Genomic DNA, 26,157 nt, shown 5'->3' with positions numbered 1-26,157 from the left:
TGCTCCCTGTGAAGAACATATATTTTATTTTGACGATTTTTGAATACCCTTAAAGAATTCATTTTAAAAACATTTTAATTAAACGTTTAAACAAAACTATTTAGATATATATAATTATATAGTTGTATTGGTTTTCATACATGAGTAATTTAATTAAATCCGTATGCGAATTGGGTGTAAAGATTAGGAAATAATTATTAATAGGTACATACATATATGGGTGCCAAGTATAAGAATAAACTAATATAGTCTTGTCTGGTAGTAAACATGGTTAAATGTGAAATTTTTTATGACGCCAAATATTTCAATTTTTAAATTCTTGTCGGTCAATAAATTTTTATTTCACGAACTTCAGAAAAGTTTACTACCGCTGGCAATACACACACATGAAAGCCCTTCACCATGCCGGGATGCAGCAATGGTATTTCTTTTTAATCTTTACATCATAACTGTTACTATCTCACCCTGGACCTCCTATGCCAAAAACAAGTAAGTGGCATCGTCCGTTCCGCCTTTAAAGGACATTTTTCCAAAACTTGCCTTTCTGGTTTTTCGGTCATATTTTTATACTCCACTTCATAGGCGTTTTTAATGATCAAAATCAATTCCGCTTGACAATTAAAATGCTTTTGAGCGGTTTAAGATCTCACAGAATTATCTCAGGTCCAATGCACTCTACGAAACAAGTCCATTGTGTCATCAGTTTCAATTTCATTTTTCTCGTTGCTTTTTTAAACTTTTCAAAACAAAACCAAAATTGGTTAATTTAATCTCTGCTTCTTCTTTATTCCACACGTGTCAGATTATTTGTCAAGAGGCAGCTTAGCTCAACATATGTAGGTATGTATTTTTTGTGTATGTATATAAAATGCATTATTAAACAGCAACAAAATTAGCCTAACGTATTGAAGCTATTTTCCTTGTTTCGGTTATTCTGATTAATCATATTACAGAATAACTTAAAATAAAAATTACAAAGAAAAACACAACCTAACAAATTTATACTAATTCATCGAACTTAAAACTTGAATTAGATGGCGATTTAGTTTACTACCGCTGGCAATACACACACATGAAAGCCCTTCACCATGCCGGGATGCAGCAATGGTATTTCTTTTTAATCTTTACATCATAACTGTTACTATCTCACCCTGGACCTCCTATGCCAAAAACAAGTAAGTGGCATCGTCCGTTCCGCCTTTAAAGGACATTTTTCCAAAACTTGCCTTTCTGGTTTTTCGGTCATATTTTTATACTCCACTTCATAGGCGTTTTTAATGATCAAAATCAATTCCGCTTGACAATTAAAATGCTTTTGAGCGGTTTAAGATCTCACAGAGTTATCTCAGGTCCAATGCACTCTACGAAACAAGTCCATTGTGTCATCAGTTTCAATTTCATTTTTCTCGTTGCTTTTTTAAACTTTTCAAAACAAAACCAAAATTGGTTAATTTAATCTCTGCTTCTTCTTTATTCCACACGTGTCAGATTATTTGTCAAGAGGCAGCTTAGCTCAACATATGTAGGTATGTATTTTTTGTGTATGTATATAAAATGCATTATTAAACAGCAACAAAATTAGCCTAACGTATTGAAGCTATTTTCCTTGTTTCGGTTATTCTGATTAATCATATTACAGAATAACTTAAAATAAAAATTACAAAGAAAAACACAACCTAACAAATTTATACTAATTCATCGAACTTAAAACTTGAATTAGATGGCGATTTACGGGTGAACAGAGTTAACTGAATACGCTGACTGTGTAGGCTTAAACGACAAATTCCGCGAAAGACGATTCTAGAGTTCTGTGATTTTGTAAAATACATATGTACGCTGGAAATATCTGTATATTTCACTATTCTCTCACTATTTCCATACATTTTTGCTTAAGGGGAATGAAGCGAGGACGAGCATCCCGGGATGAAGTATCAATCTGGATTTAACAAGTAAATTTATGCGCATGAGACACAGGCACATACAACAAGGCTCCCGGCTATACTTCGAGCTCTTCATTTTGCATTGTGCTTTGCATATTTGAATAGTTTTTATTTACTTGAACTCACAATTGCACTTTTACTATTACTTGGCTATTATACTGACGCTTTTAACATGTAAGCCGTCAGCAGCAAACATTGCATCCGGATTTCAGCAGGAGTGAGCGAGTGTGTCCCGTGTGTGTTTTCATTATTTATGCATAGGTGTTGGCTCTGGAGTCTCAGTACATCTCTCTTTTGGCCTTCTCTGTCTTATGCGTGCTTCCTTGCATTGCATAATTTAGGGACAACACAGTGAGACTGGAAGAGTTTTCTTTTATAAAATTGATTGTGTTCATCCTTGATGGTATTTATCCTTTTTTTGCATATTAGAACAAAAGAAGCGGAGTTAACTACACCTTCTGAGTGGTGGTATTTCAATATGTTAGTTCGTCTGCGTCAATCAGCTATTTCAGCATGAAAAAAATTAGTCACTTTTATATTGAAGATACAAATATTTGCAATTAATTTAAATAGGTCCAGTAAATGTTAAACTTTTTAGTCAGCCATTGCTTGAGGTTCTGACAATGTTCATAGTTTAGGAGTTGCTATGCAGTTTTGCTTCACCTCCTGGTAATTGCATTCGACTTGAACTTTTTTAATTAAAAGAAGCAGCGCAAAGCCGTGACAAACGCCTCACTATAAGCGGCAACAAATCTTGGTTAATGTCGGCTAGCTCTAGTCGTGACTCAAGCATGGGCCACAGACCGCCATGACAAATACACAACCATTTTGCTTTCCAGTTTACATTTTCTTAGCAATTTATATCTGTATGAATAAAAGAGGGGGAAATCTGCACTTGACTGTTATCTTCCGTAATTGCGATTCTTGCTCGGGCGCAGCCAAAAGCTGAAAAAATTGTTTATTGTTGCACTCCAGCGGCAAAAAGTTAATTAAGTTTACCTTGGCTCGGGTTAAAAACGTTGACAAAGTTACTGAAATACGGTAGGTGGCCCTCCCTGCATTTATACTACAAAGCGAGTTAAAACAAATTTGCTATTTCTCTGCGCTTTAGCTTTGCCCGGCTTATCTGGCCTAATGATATTGCAATATTGCATATATTGCAATTCGCATTGGCAATTAATACGATTGTTGCTTTTCCTCTCCCCCTATCGACCATACTGACGGCGGTCTAATTGGCAAATATTCCTTGTTTGTTATGTAGGTTTTCGATTTATTTTAAAAGGAAGTAAGCAACAGGAAAACAGCACTTATGATTAAAAATCTTTGAAGTGCATTAAGCAGTACGTGTAAACATAGGTATATCATAAAACCCTATGAAATTCATGAAAAATTAAGAAAACGAGTTTGTATTTCTAAATAAATACCACTTTTACTTTTTAAAATATTTAAAATAAACCATAGAAATATAAAAAAAAGATGTATGTATTAATAGAATAATTATGTATATACACATCAGTAACCTGATTTGCCAAAACGATAACCATTTTAATACAGTTATGTAATAGTTCTATACCTAATCCTTGGTCTCTATTTATGTTTTTACACTTGGGTCATTTACTAAAATTTGTTTGTACAAGGTTTCCAAAATGTAGTAACTTAATTTCAAAAAATTCTTAATTCTTCTAATTTTTTTAAAATCATTTAACCGAGACTTGGAGAAGATATGTATATATGTTAAATGTATATTTTGCTTTAAAGTTAACACTGGCCAGTGTAACCTCAGCAACAATCATCTGAGCAACAGTTCCTTCCACTTAAACGAACCGTTATTTCTCTTTACAACTTATTTTGAGACCAATGTCTCCCGCATGATTATGTCGTGGGCTTACGTTTGTTTTTGTTTTTGCTCTTGTACGGTACTCTTGCTATACTTCTGCGTATTTGAGCTTACGGTGTTTTATTGTTTTTGTGTGCTCCATTTTAGTGTTGTTGCTGTTACCGTTATGGTATTGCTCAAATAGCCGTAGAGTAATTTATGTAGCGAAAAGCACTACTGACACTTGGACGACACTCAGCTGAGATAAACAGGATAACAAATAGCGCTCATGCAACAGATTTCCATGCCAGGTCCCCCAGCTGAGCGAAAAAGAGCGAGGAAGAGGAAGATGTGAGAGCTAACGTTGCGCAAGAATTCGATTTAAATGATGACATCGTCATCGGCTAGGAACTTTTTTTACTATGGGCACTCTTACAATTATATATTTTTGTTATACATTTAGTTTAAAACACTTTAGTTAAAAAAACTCTTTGGGTAAGTTTCGTTTTATTACAATATTTGTATGCACAATTTTTGAATTCAAGCCGCCACAAAAATGGTGCGCACGCTCTCCGGTAACGAGAACTCTCACCACATAGCTGACTGAGAGCGAAAGCAGCGAGTCCCACAGCTTTCTCCCACTCTTTCTCTCTGCATGTGGGAACTCTCTCGTTGTGAGCTGGCTCAGTAACGAATGGCCAAGGTGCGAACAAATCAACACGGTTTGCCCACTGCACGCTGCGTGGCATCAAAATAAATCCAAAAATTAACAAAACATGGCCATTGACCGCAAAATCTGCACTTTGTCGGAATAAAACCCTGCCTTATTGTGTGAACCGCGTACAGTTCAAAGTTCCGCCATAAGCACTTCTGCTTTTGCTTTAAAAATTACGGCATCAGAACATACGCCAAAATCGCGTCCTACGCCACATTTCGCATAGGTGTGCGGGCCTCTCTGTGTAAGTGTGTAAGAGAGCGCGTGACGAGTTGTGAAGTTATACTTGTGTTGGCGTTGCAACGTGCCATGAGCTTTAATAATTCATACCATTAGTAAAACTCAGCTAAATACAACCCAAACAAGACAAGTCCAGAGTAAATAGAAAAGTTCGTATACATATGTATGTACATTAATGGAATACATATATAAGCGCTCAGTGAAGGTGGACCCAAAATACCGTTGCGGCCGCGCAGCTGTCGAAATGTCAACGCCGGTGCCCCCCTCTAACGCACTCGAGCATATGTGCCGTAAATGCACAAAGGGACCGAAAGCCCCAAAAAGCAGGCTATCCCAGTGTGCCCGCTGCAAATACTGATAAAACGTGGACATATACGGCGTAAAACACAAGCGAACGGTCACAAAATTAGTTACAAATTATTATCTTTGCAGTGCCCAGTGGGCAACTGTATCAAAATTTTAACGCGGCACGATACTCCGTCTTACGCCGCCAATCCAGCCTGAGTGACACTTGCCCAACAGAGCGCACGTGCAACCTTACATAGAAAGTGCAAGTACTCAAAAACGTCCTTTTAGTACGGGTCCAAGTCACTAAGGGGTCCACTGTAACTGCGGTGTTATAACTTAGTTGACCAAACGCGCCTCCCACCTATTGCACACTTCAGCCAGGCCACATCATCTCGCCTGCACATATAAATACAAGAAACAATTCAAAAAGATCCTTACCAATTTATGCTTAAGCAAAGCCGTGCACCCCTTAACCCCCCGACCCAACAAGCCTTGTTCTTAACTGGCGCCTGCTCACGTGCGGGTACGGGACTACAATAGCACTACCTCCTGATCTACAATTACCACAGAGACTGGGGACACACACCTAGCCAGACAAAAAAAGGTAAGTGGCAACGAGCCAGCACATTTATATGACACGACGCACATTACGAAAGAATAGTATACTGGTGCTGTTAGGCACCTCGCCTACCCCCTACGAGTATTATGTACATATAATCAAGGTTGCATCCTATTCTTTTTTACTGATCGTCATGACTGCACTATTAATTACACTGCACTTAATTGCATTTAATGCATGTAATTTCCCAATCCATGGAGGTTTCTTGTATGACATGTTTTAAATGCTCGACCTATTAATTCTTTTTGTGTAATATCGTACGGTTTCCTGCACTTACCAGCGGAAGAAACAGACTACGCCAGCAGCAACATAAGCATTATCAGCAGCAGGTCTTGCAGCACCGTTTTTATGCCGCTTCTTCGACCTCAGCTGACGCGACTTGCCTTTCCTTGGGCTATGCTCTCTGCAACCCAAAATTTCATGTCTTGCTGTCAAATCAAATCAACTGTCATGGCTGGTTTGCCATTCAGAGACCACTTGTTAGTCTGTAATTTTCACTTCCCCCCTACACCCCATTCCATCGCGCACTCATATTCAGACTCCCCGGGAACATATACATGTACGTCAACCACAGAGACTCAAATAGCTTACGTTCTTGCTTGCTTGTTGCTGCTCAGAGCCGAAAAACTCTATCATTTTCCATTTTGCTTGTCAACAAATGGCTTTTGTCATTTGCTGAATCTTTGCAAGTTTTTTTTGCTACTCATGCAAACTAATAAAATGTGCAGTTTATTATATAAAATACAATAAAATTTTTAATATTTTTTAATATATAATTTAAAAATTTATAATTCATATGTGTAAGAAAAATTGACTTTTTAGTTATAATACCTTGGATGTTTTTTTTTGTAATAGCAAATTCATCGAATATGCCGTATAACATTTTTTTAAAACATTTTTTTTGGCACTTTCTTGTAGTGTGTCCAGTTTCCGTTTCCACGAGCTTTTGCAACTCGTGACTTCTTTGTTTTGATGTACATATGTATGTAGATTTGCCCTCGCCCTCTAGAATGTCGACTATTAGATCAAATTCACCACTGCTAACAGCTGGGGATTGAAGCGACTAATAAATGGTTAATTGAATTTTGATTTCATCTAAGCATATTCGACTCGTGCACTTCGATAATGCGACATGCAGCTTGTGATCCGGCTAATGTCACTTGCCAGCCCACCCCCATCCAGCTCTGAACCTTTTTGCACTGGAACAGCATGATTAGTGTGTCATTCAGAGCACGTGACTGGAATCCAATTTCATGCTCTGTTCCGCCCTGCATTTCTGCATTTCCTTCTTTCTTCGTTCAGTGCTCATTTGCAAACAACCCAGATGGCAGTTTTATGCATACATTTTTCCGCAATCAACATCAACATCATCCATGTACATATGTATGCGACAAAAAATTATAACCGGAGGTACAAATGTCATATGGACAGATCTCGATCACTGCGCCAGTAAGGAAAAGTTTAAAAAAATTTTTGGAATCTGATTATAAAATTGATTTTAGTGAAAAAAGTAATAGTCAAGCGACACTGGTGTCGCCAGACGGGTGTACTTCACATGGTGCTCGTATCACGGGATATTCCCTTGTCTCACGGACCTCCCGGTTTTGTCTTTCGTAGGTCGTACATTACATTGCGTCACACAAACCGGAGCAACAAGCGACTCATTGTTGTGGCTTCGCAGCAGCTATCGTACTGTCGGCGGCATCTCTTCCACAAAATCGACTTTGCGTTCGAATGGAATTTTATTTAATGTGGGTCACCTTCTACCACAGACCGAAAAAGTTCTGCTGTGTCTGAAGAGACATTTCATTTTCGTTCCTACTATCTCAATTCGATTTCTGTTGCACACACAGTCAAGACGGTGTCACCACTGATAGTTCCCGCAATCAACAACATCGGGGACCAGCAACAACGCCAACACCAAGTCGCGTAATAACAGTATGCTGGTGTCGTTGGTAGTATGGCAGCAATTTTCCCGGACTGCAAGTACGACGACAACACTAACTACGGGGGTTCATTGCAAATTGAGTTAAGTGCCAGGCCACATGCAATAGGGCTGGGAAATGGCCCGATATTTGTTTTTGTACTTGTTTCTTGTAAATAGGTCATATTATTTTATCATATTTTTTGAAGGCCTACCCAGCTGATCAAAATCATAGCCTGATAAATGCCAATGACAGCCATTTCCTTCGAGAATATCAACTGGAGACACCACAGGGTGAAATCAACTGGGCTGACGTCATCGTATGCTATTAATTGCCCAGCTTTGAGAGTGAGTGAAAGTGTTGATAAGTAGCACACTCTCGTATCCATATGCAGTTTACCTGCCAATGGGGGGCGGTTGGCGAAGAAAAACAATGGGACCAGTAAAACATTTTGTGAACAAAATAATGAAAGTCTGTTCCCAGAGCAAATCGAACACTATTTAACGACATGGTTAACTGGCATTTTAAGAAAAAAGAAAAACCTAATTATTTATTAAATTTCAATATTAAATCTTAGTTAAATATAAAAACGATCTAAAAGTCTGAAATATATGCGTGTTATAATTTATAACTTCTTTAAATTGACGAAGTTATCTTCCTTATAATGGAATACATTTATCTAAATATTATTAAGCAAATTAATGGACTGTTGAGAAATTATTATTGGACATATTGTTTTTAAATAGCATTATTTTCAGCAAACTAGGAAGGCCACTGATTGCTCAAGGCAATTATTAGCTTACTCGCAATTTTCTTGGTATCGTGCTGCTATTTATGAGCCGTACAAGAAAACTGTCTGAAATAGGCAGAATTTGCATTTTTATTCTATTCTTTTAGTTGGTTCGCCATTGTGCCTTCATCATTTGCGCTCAGTTCTTGCCTCTTTCCACCACCGCCATAGGGTCATAGTGCGTTTTCCGCTTAACTGGCAAAGAATTACACCCGCTGCGTTCTAGCATTTTGGCGCAACTGTTTTTTGTTGCACAGCATCCCTCCCATTTAGATGAGTCCCAGTTCTGGGACTTCGTATAGCCAGTAGTAGTGGCAGCAGGCTTCACAGCTCATTATACGGCAGCATGCTTGCAGCCCCACTCCATCCAGTCGTCACACTAACATCCCGGCTGACGCCGTCCCTTGACTCAGTTCTCGTTTCCCATCTCAGTACGTTTTGTGAACCATAGCTGCAAAGTATGCAACAAATTCGGTTAACTTACTACCATTATTAACTTTTTAAACGCCTTTCCCTTCTTTTCATAGCATAGCGTCGCTCACATCATTGTTGAAAGTCAAACTTATGTTTTGCACAACAATTTTCCCTAGGTAAGTTTTTGATAATGAAAGCCAAATTAAGGATTTCATGAGTTTAAGTTTAACATTTTAATAAAATAAAAAGAAAAAGATTACTTCTAAGCTCTTAGGAATTTTATAAATTGAAGTTAAATTACAACAAGAATTACAAAATCAATCAAAATTCTTTTGAAAGGTTCGATATAAGTTCGATAATATCCCAAGTTTAATTTGCTTTTTCCACACCTATAAAACGTAATGCCATGGAAATAATACAGGGAATATTATATTGCATGAGTATGTTCAAAAAGTATATAATTTTTATTTCAAATTAAGTTGAAAAGTTGTATAACTCTTAATTAATACGGTCTAATTTTTTACTTTTCTACCAACAAAGCTCGTTCCCTTACCAAGAATCCGCGCTGATGTCCGTCGGGTGATTTCGCTTTACAATAGGATATTGCAAGCAATTTCCGTTACGCGACCGGATGTAATGGTAATCAATTGATTGTTTTATTGTGAATTAATTGTGGGCATGCACATGAGCAGTAGCTATGGTTTCGTTCAGCACCGGGTGATGTTGGTGCTCTTGTTTCATTGTTTATTGTTTTTACGCAATTGTTTGGCAATTGGTCCGAACGGCCTCTGCTCCAGTCGCTTAACCGCTTCTCCCCTTTTTTGGCGTTGTTGATTTAAAACAACCAAAATGCGAAATGAGTTTTGTGAACAAAAATTGTATTTTTCGTTAGCAAGCGATAGAAAAGCTTTTGTTATTCGGTCGGTTTCACTTGATTCAAGTTTTGTTTAGGGAGTTAGCCCGCGGGCAGATTACTTTTTTGTGAGTTTCTCGGCTTGAACACGGATAGTTAAGAATTGAACCGGATGGAGAGATGTCATAATTGACTGAGAGCCAAGACACTCGCCGGCCGAACTTGTTAATATAATTGAAAATTAGTCATGGGTAAGCAACAGATATGGAAAAGTTTTTCATTATATATTACCTAAAGTTTCCATTACATTTTGTTGACCAGTGTTACAACTACTGTGTACCCCTTTACCGTGACCAATCAAGCGTGATTACCGACTCATATCTTTTCCACTTTTATGACTTCAGGTCTTATTTATCCTATACTTAAGGCCAAAAGGAAAAGTTATTAAAAACTTTGATCTTTGAATTGAGTTATTGTGGTATTTGCCTTCATGACAAATGACTAGGTCGTTTCCAATAACTTTTGCCCTAAAAGGGATGATTTCTGTCTATGTTTCTATGTCTATGTTTATGTCTATGTTTACGTTTTTGGTGACAATCTGATTTTATATGTTTTCTTCCTTGCTATTGTGGGTTTTTTTTTGGTTTGCCCTACTTGTCTTAGGTTTTACGGAATCGTCTCATCATCATTAACTCATCAATGTCACGCTTTATCAAAGGGGCTACGGCTGTTTGAGCTAAACCAGATTTAGCGTAAAATTAACACAATCCAACTTGGTGCGATGCATGCTGCCTAACTGGAAAATCAATTTAGTGCCTGCCTGTCAACCAAATGTCGTTACTTAGATATCGAGATGATGCCATCCTTCTCGTTGGGGATCTGCGACTGGGTGTCACCACAGAATCAATTTTATGCTCGGTTAGTCAATAATATTGACTGAGAAGGCACGCTGTGTTGTCGAACTGTACAGTTAATGATTTATTATACCCGTTAACCGTAGAGTAAAAGGAAGAGTAGAGTAGGTAGAAGGAAACGTTTCGACCCAAGTCGAGCTGCTCTTGCATGTCCGTCCATGTGTGTCCGTCCGTAAGAACGTCGAGATCTCAAGAACTATAAACGCTAGATGAGCTTGAGCTGCAGACGCATCGCGAGTTTGTTTCACACATTTTAAAAAAGTTATTAATTTCTTCATTTCAATATTCTTCTTGCCAATGTCTATCGATATAACAAAATACTTTTGAAAATTTTTCCTCCCACTTCATGAGTGACGGGTATGCAATAGTCGAGTTCTTGGACTATAGCGATTTTTCGGGTAAAATATTCAAACACAAATATATCATATTAATTAACATCATAAATAGATTTCAAATCCTTTCATTCATAGATAATTGTTTTTTAATCGACTTTAAAATTTAATTAATAATAATTCAAGTTATCGTCATCGCAAGAAGCTTACTAGTTAATAAGGATTTTAATGTCACTCTTAAATTAAGATTTACTCGGCCTTCATAAAATAATTAAAAACCAAGCAGGCAATACAGAGGTCTGATAAAGCCGATCATCTTACTTCTACTTGAATGGTATTTGTAGTATGGTGCAAATGCTTAAATCAATTTTTAATTAAAAATTAAATAACCATGAAATTTCCATCTGCTAATGGCTATTTCGAAATCCGTGTGTATGGACTTAGGTTCGTCTTAGCTGTTGCCAATATCCTCTTAGCAGCTTTGCAAGTGAAAGGCATATACAGATGCCCGCTAGCACAATCATCACCGTCAATAATATTCACCGTAATGAGTTCGAATTTCGAGCTCTTTGGCACAGTTTTGGCCGAGAACACCGCTACACCAGTTGGCCATTTTTGCTGATTAGGGCAAGGACGTCGGATGGACGGCAACATGACGCCATCACCCCATCTGTCTAACCGTCGGCAAGCGTTCTCCCCATTATTGGCGCGATTGACGTCAGCTTTTTTGTAATGCTAATTAATTAAATTCAGTCAAATTTACAGGGGTCAGGCTGTACTTACATCGGTCTTCATCCCTTTGTTTCTTATCAATTTAAAAAACCATTAAATAAATCATAAATCACTGTTGATAATATCAGTTAGAATTTCATAGCAGGGGTTTTAAAAGATTGCATAAAAAATATAGATACTAATTAAATCTATTATGTATCATTTCTATACCCGTTATTCGCAGACGTATACTAAATTCGTTGAAAATTACATAATAGGTAGAAGGAATCGTTTCCGACCATATAAGGTAACAGTTTTAGGCGGCTAGTGGACATTAATATGGACGTGGTCTGTACATTTTTGGTATATCAATAGAAATACAGAAACAAATAAAAAAATAAAAAATATCTACACATTGTTCAAAAGTGTGCACGTTTGTGGGCCCACTCCAACGCCAGTGCAATCCCTTAAACAAACTATCGCTGAGTCCGGTGGACTTGAATCTGCCAGCTAAGCCCCAACTTTCTAGCTTTTATAAGTACTTACAGAGAACATGAACAGACTTGGCTTGTGATTATAGAATACCCTTTTACTATATATAAAACTAAATAATATTTGGCGTTCAAGCTACCTAATGAGTGGCAACAGTCAAGATGCGCGGTTAAGTGGAAGAGTGGTAACGCTCATATTTAAACTATAATTAATTTAAGTTAGGTCAACTGGAATCATTGAAGAGCTTTGATGGGATTTTGTAGACATTAACGTGTAGTTTTAGTTTAGCACTTTACAATGTCCCTGCAATTCTCTTTGGTGCTCAGTCCGCTAAGTTGCTTGTTTTAATGTGGAAAAGTTAATAAGATTAGGATACGCCAAATGTTCGGTTTTGAGGTCTTTCACCGAATACCCGAAATTTCTGGAGGAACTTCTTAGCCCTCATCGGTGCATAAATCAATTGTATTAATAAATTAACATACATAGCATCCTCTCTCCATGAAACAGGCCCAGCACTCCGAGCCAGCTTCATCTAGCTTCATCTTCCCTGGATTGTAGTATCTCAATTAATTATTTGTGTGCGGTCAATATGGGTGGGTGTGGGATACACATTTGCAGAAGCGGATATGTGGTAGGACTGCCATAATGTTGCCTGCCACATTTTAATTACACATTAATGTGAACCCGCCGAGTCCCAAAAAGTTGGGCGAACTACAATTTTGTGCTCTGCGGTTTTATAAATGTGATAACATCAACAGGAATGATCAAAAAATAAATACCGGAAACAAAACTGTAATAATAAGGGAATATCAACGATACTATCATGCTCTATTCTACCTCGTTACATTGTTTTTTTTTTTTATTAATATTGGAATACGAGTTGGAGACTTGAACAATTTTTTTATTTAAATAGGTTGTTTGTTGTGTTCTTTTTCATAAAATTCACGAAATGGAATTTTAGGTTTCCTGAGGGTTTACTTTTATAATATGCTTCTAGAGTTTACTGCCACTCTGGGACTAACAACAAAAAACGTTTGGTTCAACTGTAGTTAAACAAAATTACAATTAATTAAATAATTAATAAAACTCGATGTTAAACACACGGATAAGGTGGAAAATGCGGATAGGAAATGAGTAGTGTGTGTGTGAACTACATGTTAATTAATAGTGACCGGGCAACACGACATGCCGACCAATTAAAATTAATACACCAATAAAGCAATTTGATCAATAAAGACGGCATCCGTGCTGCAAACAACGAGCACATATTTGTGTCCTGCGGTTGAGATACAGGCTCGCTCTTGGTTTCGACATGGAATTCGGAATCAATAAGCATGGAATAGAAGCACCTCAAATATGCAGTCTATGAGGCGCTCAAAATTATGCAACACAAACATTTTTTCGTCGAATCGCCGCTGGCCTGGAATGTAAGGAGGCACATGTGGCGTCTGTATACTGTGCAGTATGTATTTCTGCATAGAAATACAAGCACCTAATTTTTATACCCGTTACTCGTAGAGATTCGTTGAAAAGTGTGTAACAGGTATGTAAAGGTATGTAACAGTGAAGGAAGCGTTTCGGGTCGAACTGGCCATGTGCTGTCTGTCCGTATGAACGTCTGGTACTCAGGAAGTAGAAACTACTCTTACGCCCACAAACCGCCCAAAACAGCCACGCCCACACTTTTGAAATTGTTTTTATTTTTCTTCGTTGTGTTGTGTGTCTTGACAATTTCCATCGATATACCAAAAACACCTTAGCAACGTCCCTTCTTGCCAATTTTAAATTTTTTTCCTTTTTTTCTCCAATAGCTATCGATACAACAGAAAAATGATGAAATTTCGTGTTCGCATTCCCACTAGCTGAGTAACGGGTATCGGATAGTCGGGGAACTCGACTATAACATTTTCTCTTGCTTTGAATTAAATTATTTATAACTGTTTTTTATGTCGCTTCGCAGCAAATAGTTTTGGTGGCAGATGAATATGTATGTAAATATTTTTACTTTCTTTTTGTTCAGTTTCTGGGCGGTCTCTTTTTGTTTGCATTGGTAATGAGTTTACTTGGCTGTAAGTTGCGCAAACAGGACGCCGGCTCACCTCGGCCTGGCATCATGTAGTTCCCAGTGGCTTGATGATAAAGTCCCCCCAACCAAACCGTTTTGGGGAATGTGTAAAAGAGGAGCTGAACTTGTACATTAAGCTTTCTCTTTATCGTAAATTTCTGTCAACAATATCCTTGTGGTCCTCAAATAAAATGTTTGTGCGTTCATGGGCTTGGTACATATGTTTTTAGTTTTTGGTTATTTCTGCAAATGGATTTCAAGTCTCGCTCTGTAACTTTTCAAAATAAAAAAATTGTAATTAAATATTAAACACAAAACGATGTGCAAATACGGTGCCAGTGCGACAGTCTTTTGTATAAAGGTGTTTCGTAACAACATTGTCTATGTAGTGTAATAAACCAATATATGCCACCAATTGAGAACACGTGTTTTCCTTGCAGTTGGGTGCAGCCGTCAGGCCACCTTTTTATTTCTTCTTATCTCTTCGAGTAGCAGAAACGGTTCTGCCCGCTTAACCTCTACAGAGTGTCTAATCTTACCTAAATACTGCGACTGCGCCGCCGTCGACAGCGGCAGAAGAGCAGCGTATATATATATATGTATAAGAGAGAGAGAGAGAGAGCTTATGCGCATATATGGCCAGCGGCCAGCGTGGGGATGCTGACTTAGCTTAAAGCATAAATGGGTGATCTTATATCACGCTCACTTGAGACATTTATTTATGCAATGCAACTAAGTGTTGCTGTGTACTTATAGGTACAGTGTACCCTCGATATATGCACATACTACACCTCCCCTCTTTTTTAAAATAACGTAAAGAAATGAAGTTATTTTCTATCAACTATATTACCATTATAAAATAAAAATTACTTAAATATTATTTTTAATGAATTAACATTATTTATGATATAGAATTTTTAAATGAATAAAGAAAAAATATGTATGTATTTTGAATTAATAAAAATTCGATTATATCTATGTCTTTGTTATATTGTTTTGGCTGATCAGGCCGTTATTTAAGTTTTATTATGAAAGGTTTGGCATTGATTGCCCTTTTTTTTTTCATTCTATTTGTGCTTTTTTAGCCTATCTTTATGTACTATTTGTTGTTTCTTACTTCCTGTTTTAATGGTTATATTGTCATTTATTCCTATATCTACTACGTCATAAGGACCTTCATATCTTTTATCTAACTTATGACCTGTTTCTTTTCTAAGTAATACTTTATCTCCTATTTTTAATTCGAAATTATTTGTATTCCTATCATATCTTAATTTTCTATCCGCTTTTGCTTTTTCTAACATTCTTCTTGCTCTGTTGTACGACAATTCTAGTCTGCATTTAAGCTCTTTAGAGTAGTCGTCTAAGTTGTATATTGGGTCTATTTTGTTTATCTTACTGAAATCTTTGAATTGTCTGGGTAGTCTGCCAAATACTAGTTCGTATGGGCAATAGTCATGGACTATTGAGGGTGTTGTATTGAAGCAATAAGTGAAATATGGTAACCAAATGTCCCAATCACTTTTGTTAACCGATATGTATGAACGTATATATTCATTAAAAGTTCGGTGGCTTCTTTCTATTGTTCCTAAAGTTTGATGATGGTGAGCGCTAGATGTTAGATTTTCTATATGCATATATTTGCATAATTCATTCATAAGTGAATTTTTGTATTCCGTACCTTGATCTGTAATGAACGTCTTCATTGGACCGTACTTCAGTACAAATAATTCAAATATAGCCTTTGCAACTGTTTTAGCACTTTTATTTGGTGTTGGAATAGTTACTAAAAACTTGGTTAGATCGCATATGATTGTAACTGCATACTCATTTCCGTCTTCCGATTTCGGTAGTGGGCCAATGGTATCAATTAAAACAGTATCAAATGCTGTTGCTGGCGTTGGCATCAATGTTAATGGAGTTTTCGTATGTGTTGTAATTTTGGCTTGTTGACATTTCAAACAAGTCTTTACATACTTTGAGATTGTCTTGGTCATCTGGGGCCAATAATAAAATCTTTTGATTTTTGACTGGGTTCGCGAAATACCAGTGTGGCCTCCTTCTATAGGATCATCATGGAATTTTGTCAAAATTTCTTTAATCTGAGCTTCGTCATTTTTGTCTATAATTATCACCTTTTGTAGAATAGCTAGTTCTACTTTTTCGAGTACTCGGTTGCCCTTTATTTTAAATTCATTTAGTGATACAAATTGGAACATCTGTTCGCTTGGTGATATTCGCATTTTTGTTATTTTATGCATTCCGGCTTTTGAAATAAGCCTTTGAAAGAATTGATTTAGATCAAATGTTTCATTAGAATACAAGTCATCAACATCAAAGCGTGAAACAATTGTTTTTCCTCGTTTTAATAAACACTTGTGTTTATCTATTTTGATTAAAACATATTTCTTTGTGTCATTATTATTGACAACTTCATAGACTTTGGGCTTTTCTATTGTTTGCTCTTTTTCCTCTTGTATTTTGACTATTGCTTCGTCCTTACAGGAATTTTCCTGTTTAGCTTTTGATCTGGTGGTAACTTTTAATATTTCTCTGTTGATTGTTTTCAGATCTTTTATTGTTATGCGAGACAAGGCGTCCGCAATATGGTTATCTTTCCCCTTAAGATATTCTACAGTAAAGTCATACTCTTCTAAATCCAGCCTCATACGAGTGAGTTTTGAACTTGGATTTTTCATAGAGAATAGGTATGACAATGGTCTATGATCGCTTTTTACCATGAAATGCTTGCCATATATGTATGGTCGAAAATGATTTATGGCCCAATGAATGGCCGTTAATTCTTGTTCTGTAGTGGACTTATTACTTTCACCTTGAGTGAACATTCTTGAAGCGTATGCCACTGGAAGTTGTTGACCATTGTGATCTTGTGTAAGTACCGCTCCGCATGCCTGTTTACTAGCATCGGTTGTTATGCAAAATTCTTTACCGAAATCTGGGTACTGTAGTAATGTTGGTTTCATTAATTCTGTTTTAAGGTATTCGAATGCATCATTGCATTCTGCTGTCCATTCGAATTGAACATTCTTTTTACAAAGCCTCGTTAAGTGGCGTGAATGATCAGAAAAATTTTTAATGAAACGTCTGTAATAATTACAGAAGGCTACGAAACGCCTAGCACTGTCGGCATCTGTTGGTATAGGATATTTTTCTATAACTTCATATTTGGTGTCATCTGGGAGTATACCTTTATCGGTACATTTGTGACCCAAATATGTTACTTCTTTCATAAAGAAAGAACATTTCCCTGGATGTAGTTTCAAATTATGTCGTCTACATAGCTCGAATACGTTAGTCAAATTTTTGAGCATATGTTTTTCTGAACAACCTATTACTACTAAGTCATCCATATATAGAAATGCTTGCGATGGTTCAAGACCAGAAAATGCAAGTGTCATCATACGTTGGAAGGAGTTTGGTGCTACTTTCAGTCCGTATGGTAATCGCGTGAAGCGATATGAGCCATTGGCTGTTGAAAATGACGTTATATCTCTATACCTTTTTTCTAGTTCTATCTGGTGGAATCCAGACATTAGGTCGAGACATGAAAAATACTTTGCTCTTCCTAATTGATCAAGAATATCTTCTATTCTTGGAAGTGGAAATTTGTCTGATAATAGTTTCTTATTTATTTGACGATAGTCAACTGCTAATCGCCATCTTTTTTCCGTGGAATTCGGAAGTGGTTTCTTTGGAACCAAAAGTAATGGACTATTATATTCAGACATTGATGGTTCAACTATTCCATCATCTATTAATTTTTTTACCTGTCTGGCGATTTCTGGTTTTTGGCTATCTGCCATGCGATAGTTTTTTATATAGACCGGTGTTTTTTCCCCTAATCTGAGTTTTTGTTTGTAGAAATTGTTAGCCGATATTGGTTCTGTTTCTAGACCAAAAATATCGCTAAACTCGGTGCATAACTTAGTTAGTTCATTATTGAATTGTTTAGGGAATCTTAATTGTTTTAAAATTTCTTCAGTTCTATTTTCCTTTTCTACTGGTGTTGTAAAAATGTCATAGTCTTTCATTGATTCGCATTTGATCTTCGCGCTATCTATTATGGCGTCTTTATTATTTGTATTTATAATGCGAATCAATGCGTTTTTGCTATCGGCAATGGTGCTTGCTACTATTATACCTGGTTGCAGCTCCTGATTTGGTACTACCACCGTTTTTTCGTTAGTGAGTAATTTGACTTGTCTGATTACTTCGCATCTAGCTGGCAATAAGAGTGTGTTGGAGTCTAAGTTATGTGTAATTGGTACACTAATCTGTCTACTGAAGTTATTGGGTCTTATTGTGAACCAGTCTTTGTTATTTTGAAACTCTAATACGCAATTGTATTTCTTGATAAAATCTATTCCGATTATGCCATCGCATGGTATCGGAAAATTCTCAGGTACTACATGAAATTCATGTGGCACTAGAACATCCTGAATGCGTATGTCAAGATCTACTGTACCTATAGACTGTATGGTTCCTTGCCCAATACCTGTAATATTTGATATATTACTGAAATTTATATTATTATATTCCTTTGCTTTGGCTTTTAGCAATGAAATTTCTGCACCTGTGTCTATTAGTAATGTAAGAACTGTGTTTGTTTCATGGTTTTTTGTCTTAATGAAAATACTCAGATTTAGGTTTACTTTAAACACTTTTACTGTTGATCGCTTAAGGGGGTCTGGCTGTTTTCCGATTGTACGTTACGCACATTTCGGTTGTTATTATTATTCTGACTTTGGTTACCCCTTCGGTTACCTCCGTCTCTGTTATTACCGTGGCCGCGGTAGCCTCCGCGACCTCTGTTGTTATTATTATAACCTTGGTTATAATTCTGGTTATAATTATGGTTATAATTATTTCTGCCTCTACCACGATAGTAGGCATTATAATTACCACGTCTATTATTCCCATTATAGAATAAGACTGTATTTGAATTGCCGGTTATTTCTGTACTGCAATGTAGGTATTTTTCCATTGCGTCGTTGAATGTACTAAATGTACCTGCAGTTAAGATCATTTTAAGTGCCTCGTTGGCACAGTTTTTGGTCATTGCTGATATCGACTCTTTAGTCGCGAATTTGTCAGCATTATCGGCGTCTAATCCGCCGTCTATGTAAGCTGCCTCGAGCTGCTTACGCATACTGTCTATTTCTGTAACATACTGAGACGCGGTCTTGCCTCTTTGTTGGGCATTTATTAATTTGGCCTTTATAACGTCAGGCGATTCGCCTTTTACGTTTGCCTGCAATATGGTAATTATTGCCTGTATCGTTGTCGCATGTTCTACTTTATAGTTTAATGGGCCAATAATTTTGGTCTTTATGACCTCTACTGCTAAAGTTTCTTGATCTCCTTTAGTTAGATCCGTCAACTTAAGTGCTGTCACAAACCTGTTTAAATGGAGTTTCTTACCATCGAATTCAGGTACTGTGGCAGATACCTGTTTAACGTATGCTCTCTGAGCTTCTAATGCGTTGGCCATGTTTCTTGTATTTGGTTGTACGGTATTAAATTTTAATTCTTCTATTGATTCGATATCGCTTTCGATATCTAAATCTTCTAACGGCTGCGACTCGTCCAAGTCTCTTAACTGGCTTTCGTCGAATTCTGCTATTTTGGTTAGTTCTGTTGGGACTTCTATTATAATACTGTGTCTAACGCTGGTATTATGTAGTCTTTTACCAAATGAACTGAGAACTTTGAAGCATTGGACTTTATGTTCTTCAGTGAGTTTGCTTTTGTTTGTTACTATTAGGTTTTGTAATGTGTTGTATTGTGTTATCAATACCTTTATGTGAAAAATAAGCGTCTGAGTTTTGATCAGCGCGGTTTTATTAATACATTTATAGGATTTATCAAAAGCATCTCTAATATTGTTTATGGATATGGTTAAGTTTAGCCATTCCATGTATGTACCTTTTAGCGATGTAATCGCACTTGTACCTTTTTGGTGTAGTTTCTATTAGATTTTGTCTAAATCATTGGCTCGACTCATGTAAGTCTTTTCAACGATCTTTTGTGAAACTGATAAAGTTTTAAGGCCAGGTTAAAAGGCTGATAGGATAACTAAAATCAAAAATAGTAAGTACATTGAATTTAACTGTGGGGTTGTATCCACGACTTATGTCCCATTTTGATATGGGGAAAATTAGTCTTTATTTGTATATCAAAAGTACAAATAGAATTTTAACTTTGAGAATTGGTCAATTATTGTTATCTCGATCAGATATAAATATAGCTCGAAATTTTAATAGGTCTAAACTGTTGTTAAACATATTTTTACTTGATAGATGAATTCATTATACTCAGTTTACATCGGTTGCAATTTGCAATTTTACAATATTATTACTTATTTTAAGTTTAGGACTGAGTATAATGTGTTAGTTATGAAATGGGTCCCTGATAAGTTAGTAATTTTGTTGCAGCGGAAACCGCATCGACAACATTAATATAATATTTGGGCGGTTGAGGCTATGGCGTATAACGCAGCCCGCCGCTTTACTTCGCACCACGAAGTTGTTGATTGATGGCTGCAAGGCGCTCTTTGTAGCGCTGCCGGTCTTCCTCATTAGTTGCCGTCTTCAGTAGTTCGATGTTGAGCCTCCGGGCGCTGAGCAACTTAATCCGGCGGCCACCCCTCTTCTTTTTAGGTGGCTGCTCCCTCGCTGCAGTCCGTGCCTTGTACTCTTGTATGGTCAAGGGCTTTGGTCCCGCGGACGGATCTACCTCTATTACCTCTTTGATACTTGGCAGATCCCTTTGCTCGACAGGAGCAGGGTGTTCGAACGTCTGCTTGGTAGACATTCGCTGTTGTCATGTGCGGCGCGCCGGTGGAATCCTTTATCCTTTATCCTAATCCTACCCTCGCAGGATGCCGTGCTAATTGCTGTTGCGGCTTACAATGGTCGAGGGCAGTCTTTCATGCAGACGTCGGGTCTTTTCGGCTTGGGTGATGTTGAATTTTCAGTTATTTCTTCATTGATTATTTCTATTTTTGCTGAGTGAGTTGTGGTATTCGGCTTTCTTTGCTGGAGGTTTTCTTTCAGAAAGTCTAATTCGGCAGTTAATTTCTGTGCCGTTGCCCATGGGGGCGGTGTTTTATTTGTATATCATAGCCACTTAATATGTGCTATACCTTTATTTTTGATTTCCTGACATCCGCGTTTGCCCATTACCACACTCTACTCACTCAGTATTTTTGTTTCTTTTTTTTTCATCAGTGTCCCGTCTCTAGGTCTCCCGCACTGGTGTAAGGGGCGGCCTGCCTCTCACACCTGTTGTCGCTGTTTAGAATTCCCAAATCAAATCGGCAATATTAGCAGCATTTCCTCAGTAGTCCTCAGATCGCAGGCTCCTGCCTCACGGTCGCCATGTAATAAACCAATATATGCCACCAATTGAGAACACGTGTTTTCCTTGCAGTTGGGTGCAGCCGTCAGGCCACCTTTTTATTTCTTCTTATCTCTTCGAGTAGCAGAAACGGTTCTGCCCGCTTAACCTCTACAGAGTGTCTAATCTTACCTAAATACTGCGACTGCGCCGCCGTCGACAGCGGCAGAAGAGCAGCGTATATATATATATGTATAAGAGAGAGAGAGAGAGAGCTTATGCGCATATATGGCCAGCGGCCAGCGTGGGGATGCTGACTTAGCTTAAAGCATAAATGGGTGATCTTATATCACGCTCACTTGAGACATTTATTTATGCAATGCAACTAAGTGTTGCTGTGTACTTATAGGTACAGTGTACCCTCGATATATGCACATACTACAGTAGGACCATTAAGGCAGCGATATTCTGTAGGTCTGTGCGTGTTATCCTGGGGTTTAAAAACGATGGAAGAAAATAAAATAAATCAAATTTGTCCGGCGGAGTAGTTGGCCTTATCAAAGCGCTTTCACTTAGCTTGGTAAATAGAAGGGGCGGTTGGTGAATAAACAGGAACAGCATCGTGATAAGCATGGTCAGGTGCTGACCTTTGTATTTACCAAAACTGCGATATGAATCAGGCGCCGGCACATAAATTACATTACAATGGATCGACAGTAATCTACATCTGTTTGATGTTGCCTAGCTTATATGGGGATATCAATTCATTAAATTATTAGGTATACATTGAAACAAGCCTGCCACAGCGGTGTTCTTTAAGTTCACAATATCCAGGCTTGCCAGCTCAAAGAACTTCAAGCAGCCCAAAAATACTTGTCAGTTGCGCAATGGCTTCTAAAAAGCAGGGGTGTAAAATTAAAAAGATTAATAAATACATTTAATTTTATATAAAAAAAAGTGATTTAACGTTTGTAAACACCATAATTTTGAAAATGTAAGCAATCATATTGAAATTTTTTAATTTATAATAATTGTAATTATATAAATATAAATAAATATTATAATTATAATAATTTTAATTAATTAATTAATTTTATTAATATAATTAAACTGCAATAACCTCTATAGAATTATTAAATAATTCCCATAAATGTATTATGTATTTAATATTTAAACAGCTTTCTACCACAGCTAACATCTAGTGTCTGCCGTCCATTTCTGGCCTCGTGGAGGAGGTTGTTGTTCCGTTTGAGCCCTACTTTTAAAATATTTGACTGGGAGACATTTTTGGTAAATGAAAAGGAAAAAACATTGCGATAGCCAAGTTTTAAGGGGGCTTCTTCCTTAGTCTTTATTTTTTTTTGCTTATGCGAATCCCGTCAAAACATCACAGTAGCATTCTAACGATGCTTTTAAGTTATAAATAATTCCTAATCGCCTTTTTTAACAGCAAAGACCAAAGTAATATTAAAATTTAAATACGGCATTTGTTGGTTTATATTTTTAACTTAGCAAATTGCAAACCTATTTTAAAGGAAATCAAAAGCAAATCTGTCTATTGTAAGCACTACGGTTCTCATACTTGGGATCCTAAATTGTATGGTGAGGGAAATAGTTTTTCTTATTTTTAAAACGGTTGTATGGGCCAAGGAGTTCCACACGTTTATGTGGTTGCGCCTTTGCAAGCCTGAAGAACTGACTGTCAATTTCATTTACGTTTTCAATCCATTTAGTGTAAGCCCAACCACACAACACGCTCTTACACCAATGCTCACATTTACGGACAATGACACACGGGATACTCAAAGGCAATATTGGTCAGATTTTTGACAGCTCAAATTAAATTTGCCTTTTGCTGCTGACTTTTTTGTTGCGCCACAAAAAGAAAAATGTTTTTTGCTTGACCGCCTCAAAAATTGTGTGTGTATGTAGATAAGGGTGTGCCAGGATGTCAAGGCGTCAACACATTTGGCCTTTGCTTCCTGCCAACCGAAAACGCACGACGATTTGTCTTACTTGTTTGATCGATGGTTCAGCTTCCCTGTTATCTCCTTCTGTTCCGCCCCTTCTGTTGGGTGCTGTTGTTTTTTTTTGTTAACTGTTCCATCGAAGAGTATTAAAATATACCATATGCATCCAACCACACTTTTGAGCATATGTTAATTTTTTAATTTGTTTTGCAAATTTCTATTGAGTTCGCACACTCTTACCTGAGTAACGGGTATTTGATAGTCGACGAAATAGTGGACTATAGGGTTTAATATTGCTTAATGTTAATAATAATAACACATCAAATTTTGGCACTTAAGTAATCTCCCTTTACTTCATCATTTTTCTTCATTGCTTAGTTGACGAGTTGCCTTCTGCTAACCTCATTTAAATGTAATTTTGGATTTTTATAGCTGTGTACAGACACCTACACCACCAGCGGTTCGCATAATTTTCTCCGACTGTGGAACGTTATTAATGGCCTCAGCTTGCTGCATTGTCCTTTAAGTGGACTCTTTTGTGACATTAAATGTTTTGGTGCTGTCCTTGGTTTTAGCCCCACTTTGATAAGATGGCCATGGAACATGTGGTGGCATTCAAGTAGATCTCTTCCTTATTTGATTTATATTTATAAAGTCAAAATAATTTGCTTTCGATTACCTTGGTAATAATAAAGCGTCGTAACATTACCAACCCGGCGTCGGTTAATGGTTATGAAAATTCAATTATAGCCCAAGCACATGATGATGGTTCTCTTTGGTCCTCAGGTCCCGTATTTTCCTGTTTCCAGAAATGTACACTCAAGGCGGTAGCACATAAAACACGTGGCAAGATTAATTGTGGCCGGCTGTCGTACATTACAGTGCGTATACGCCGTGTATATGTGTAAATAGGCAATGGTGGGGATTGCAGGGCTACTTTTTTTGGTCATCATATTTAATTTAAGCACAAATTTTTGCACGCATATAAAAAAGGTCGCGGGAATAATACATTTCTGTTAATTTTTGTTAGGCGAATGTGGTGGTCATGAAAAATAACACAGGCTGGACGCGAGCCAATGAGCCACAAACGACCGGACTGCGTTTGGTACTGCTGATGATGATGATGATGTGAAACACGAGTAGCGGTTTTTGTCTCGTCACCCTTTTTGACCCTGTCGTGTAGCATTTGGCATTCTTTTGCTATTCCATCGTAATCACCACTTAAATTGCGATGTGCTTGGGAGAGGGCTTGTGCAAAGACACTCGGTTATTTTAATGTCTTTAGAATCTGTAAGCTTAAACTTAACCTTCTATCTATTATAGTTCTTGAGATATCGCTATTGGTCCTGATCAAGAATATATATGCTTTATAGGGTTGCTAACGCATCCTTCTGCGTGTTACATACTTTTCAACGAGTTACTCGTAGTATACTCTTTTACTCTACGAGTAACAGATATAATTAGGCGTACACAAGTGTGAAAAGCAAAGGAGCTCCTGCATTCACATCATCAAAAGCAGCTACCGAACCAATAATTATCAACAAAGACGTGGACTCAGTCTGCCCCCCTAAATTTTGCCAAAAAACGCTGGGCACTGTGTGTCAGGTGCGTAATCAAAAAAATTGTAAGCAACAAATTTTATTTCTAAGTGTTGGAATTTCTATTCCGCCTCGACCCATGCTTTTGCAGCAACTGTAAATTGTTTGATTTGAGCTCATTTAATTTGGCAAAATAGTCGCTTGCTACGAATTTGCCAATAGCAACTGTGGAATGAAACCACAAGTCTAACAAATCCCCTTCCTTCCCTGATTGTGATAAGATGGCCTGGCCAAAAGCAAAACCTCCAGCCATTTTGCACCGTTTACCTACCTGAACGCGTTGTCGATATGTCAAGCACTGTGGTTACCTTCAATTGGACGTCATGATTGACGACTGACGAATTTAGTGGCCCTGAGCCTAGAATGCGATCAATAACAGGCAAATGGCAGTGGGTGATGGTAGCGCAAGTGGCGCATCCTCATGGAGGCAGCCATGTTCATGTTCAATTAGTGAAACGGTATTGCACTTTGTTCGTATAAAATGCCTGCGAGTCTAATTAATTACTACACGATGCGAAGACCAGCTGCATTTGTGCCAAACCCGATTGGGTCATTGTTGAATTCGTTGCTGTCATCTTGCCTAACCTTAATTTCAATGGCTGCTTGGGGCACAGCAACATGATCTGCACAAGTCCATTGACTGTTTGCCGCTTCTCAGTCAATATACAATTTTAATTATGTATAGATTGAATTACACTTATCAAGAATAATATAAATTTATAAATTATTTAACTTCTTGTATAAAAATTCCGACAAATACATTTAGGTAAAAACTTAAAAAGAAACTTCTGCGCCCATTGCACACAAAATTTGGTTACAACCCTTTCGTTGTGTTTTGTCGAATCGCGCAAGGAAATTTCGGTATCCTAATTGCAACAGCTTTACTTATTTATTTCCGCAGTGTATAATGTTGCGCTTCACCGTATTGTGTATGGTTTGGAGTGACATTGACAAAACTGGAAATTAGCCACCTTCTAATGCCAGCAATTGTTGCAAAATATTCATTTGCGCCAACAAAAGGCGATCAAATCCGTTCTCTCTATAAACTATAATTTTGCGCGCATTTTATAAATATATTATTTGTTCTTGGCCTGTCGAAATTTTAACCTGAATCTG

General features: G+C 37.3%; 1 protein-coding gene and 1 long non-coding RNA gene across 2 annotated transcripts in view, besides 5 other annotated features; one reads left to right on the top strand and one right to left on the bottom strand.

Annotated features, from left to right (window-relative positions):
- The first annotated feature begins 4,442 nt into the window (after positions 1 to 4,442).
- Positions 4,443 to 26,157, top strand: part of heph (hephaestus) — a 168,534-nt gene continuing 146,819 nt past the window's right edge. Inside the window, exon 1 of the mRNA NM_001300701.1 lies at positions 4,443 to 5,603. The gene's annotated coding sequence lies outside the window, so the exon portion shown is untranslated. The remainder of the gene's footprint in view (positions 5,604 to 26,157) is intronic.
- Positions 6,555 to 7,315, bottom strand: lncRNA:CR45556 (long non-coding RNA:CR45556). The gene has a single exon (NR_125314.1). It is a non-coding gene; the product is annotated as a long non-coding RNA:CR45556 (long non-coding RNA).
- Positions 10,646 to 10,724: a mobile genetic element.
- Positions 11,803 to 11,862: a mobile genetic element.
- Positions 13,689 to 13,971: a mobile genetic element.
- Positions 14,504 to 21,916: a mobile genetic element.
- Positions 23,669 to 23,727: a mobile genetic element.

The sequence above is a fragment of the Drosophila melanogaster genome, chromosome 3R (genome assembly GCF_000001215.4).
Source record: "Drosophila melanogaster chromosome 3R".
NCBI classification, from domain to species: domain Eukaryota; kingdom Metazoa; phylum Arthropoda; class Insecta; order Diptera; family Drosophilidae; genus Drosophila; species Drosophila melanogaster.
Note: the sequence above shows the minus strand (reverse complement) of the source record. Positions and strands in the feature narration are given on the sequence as shown.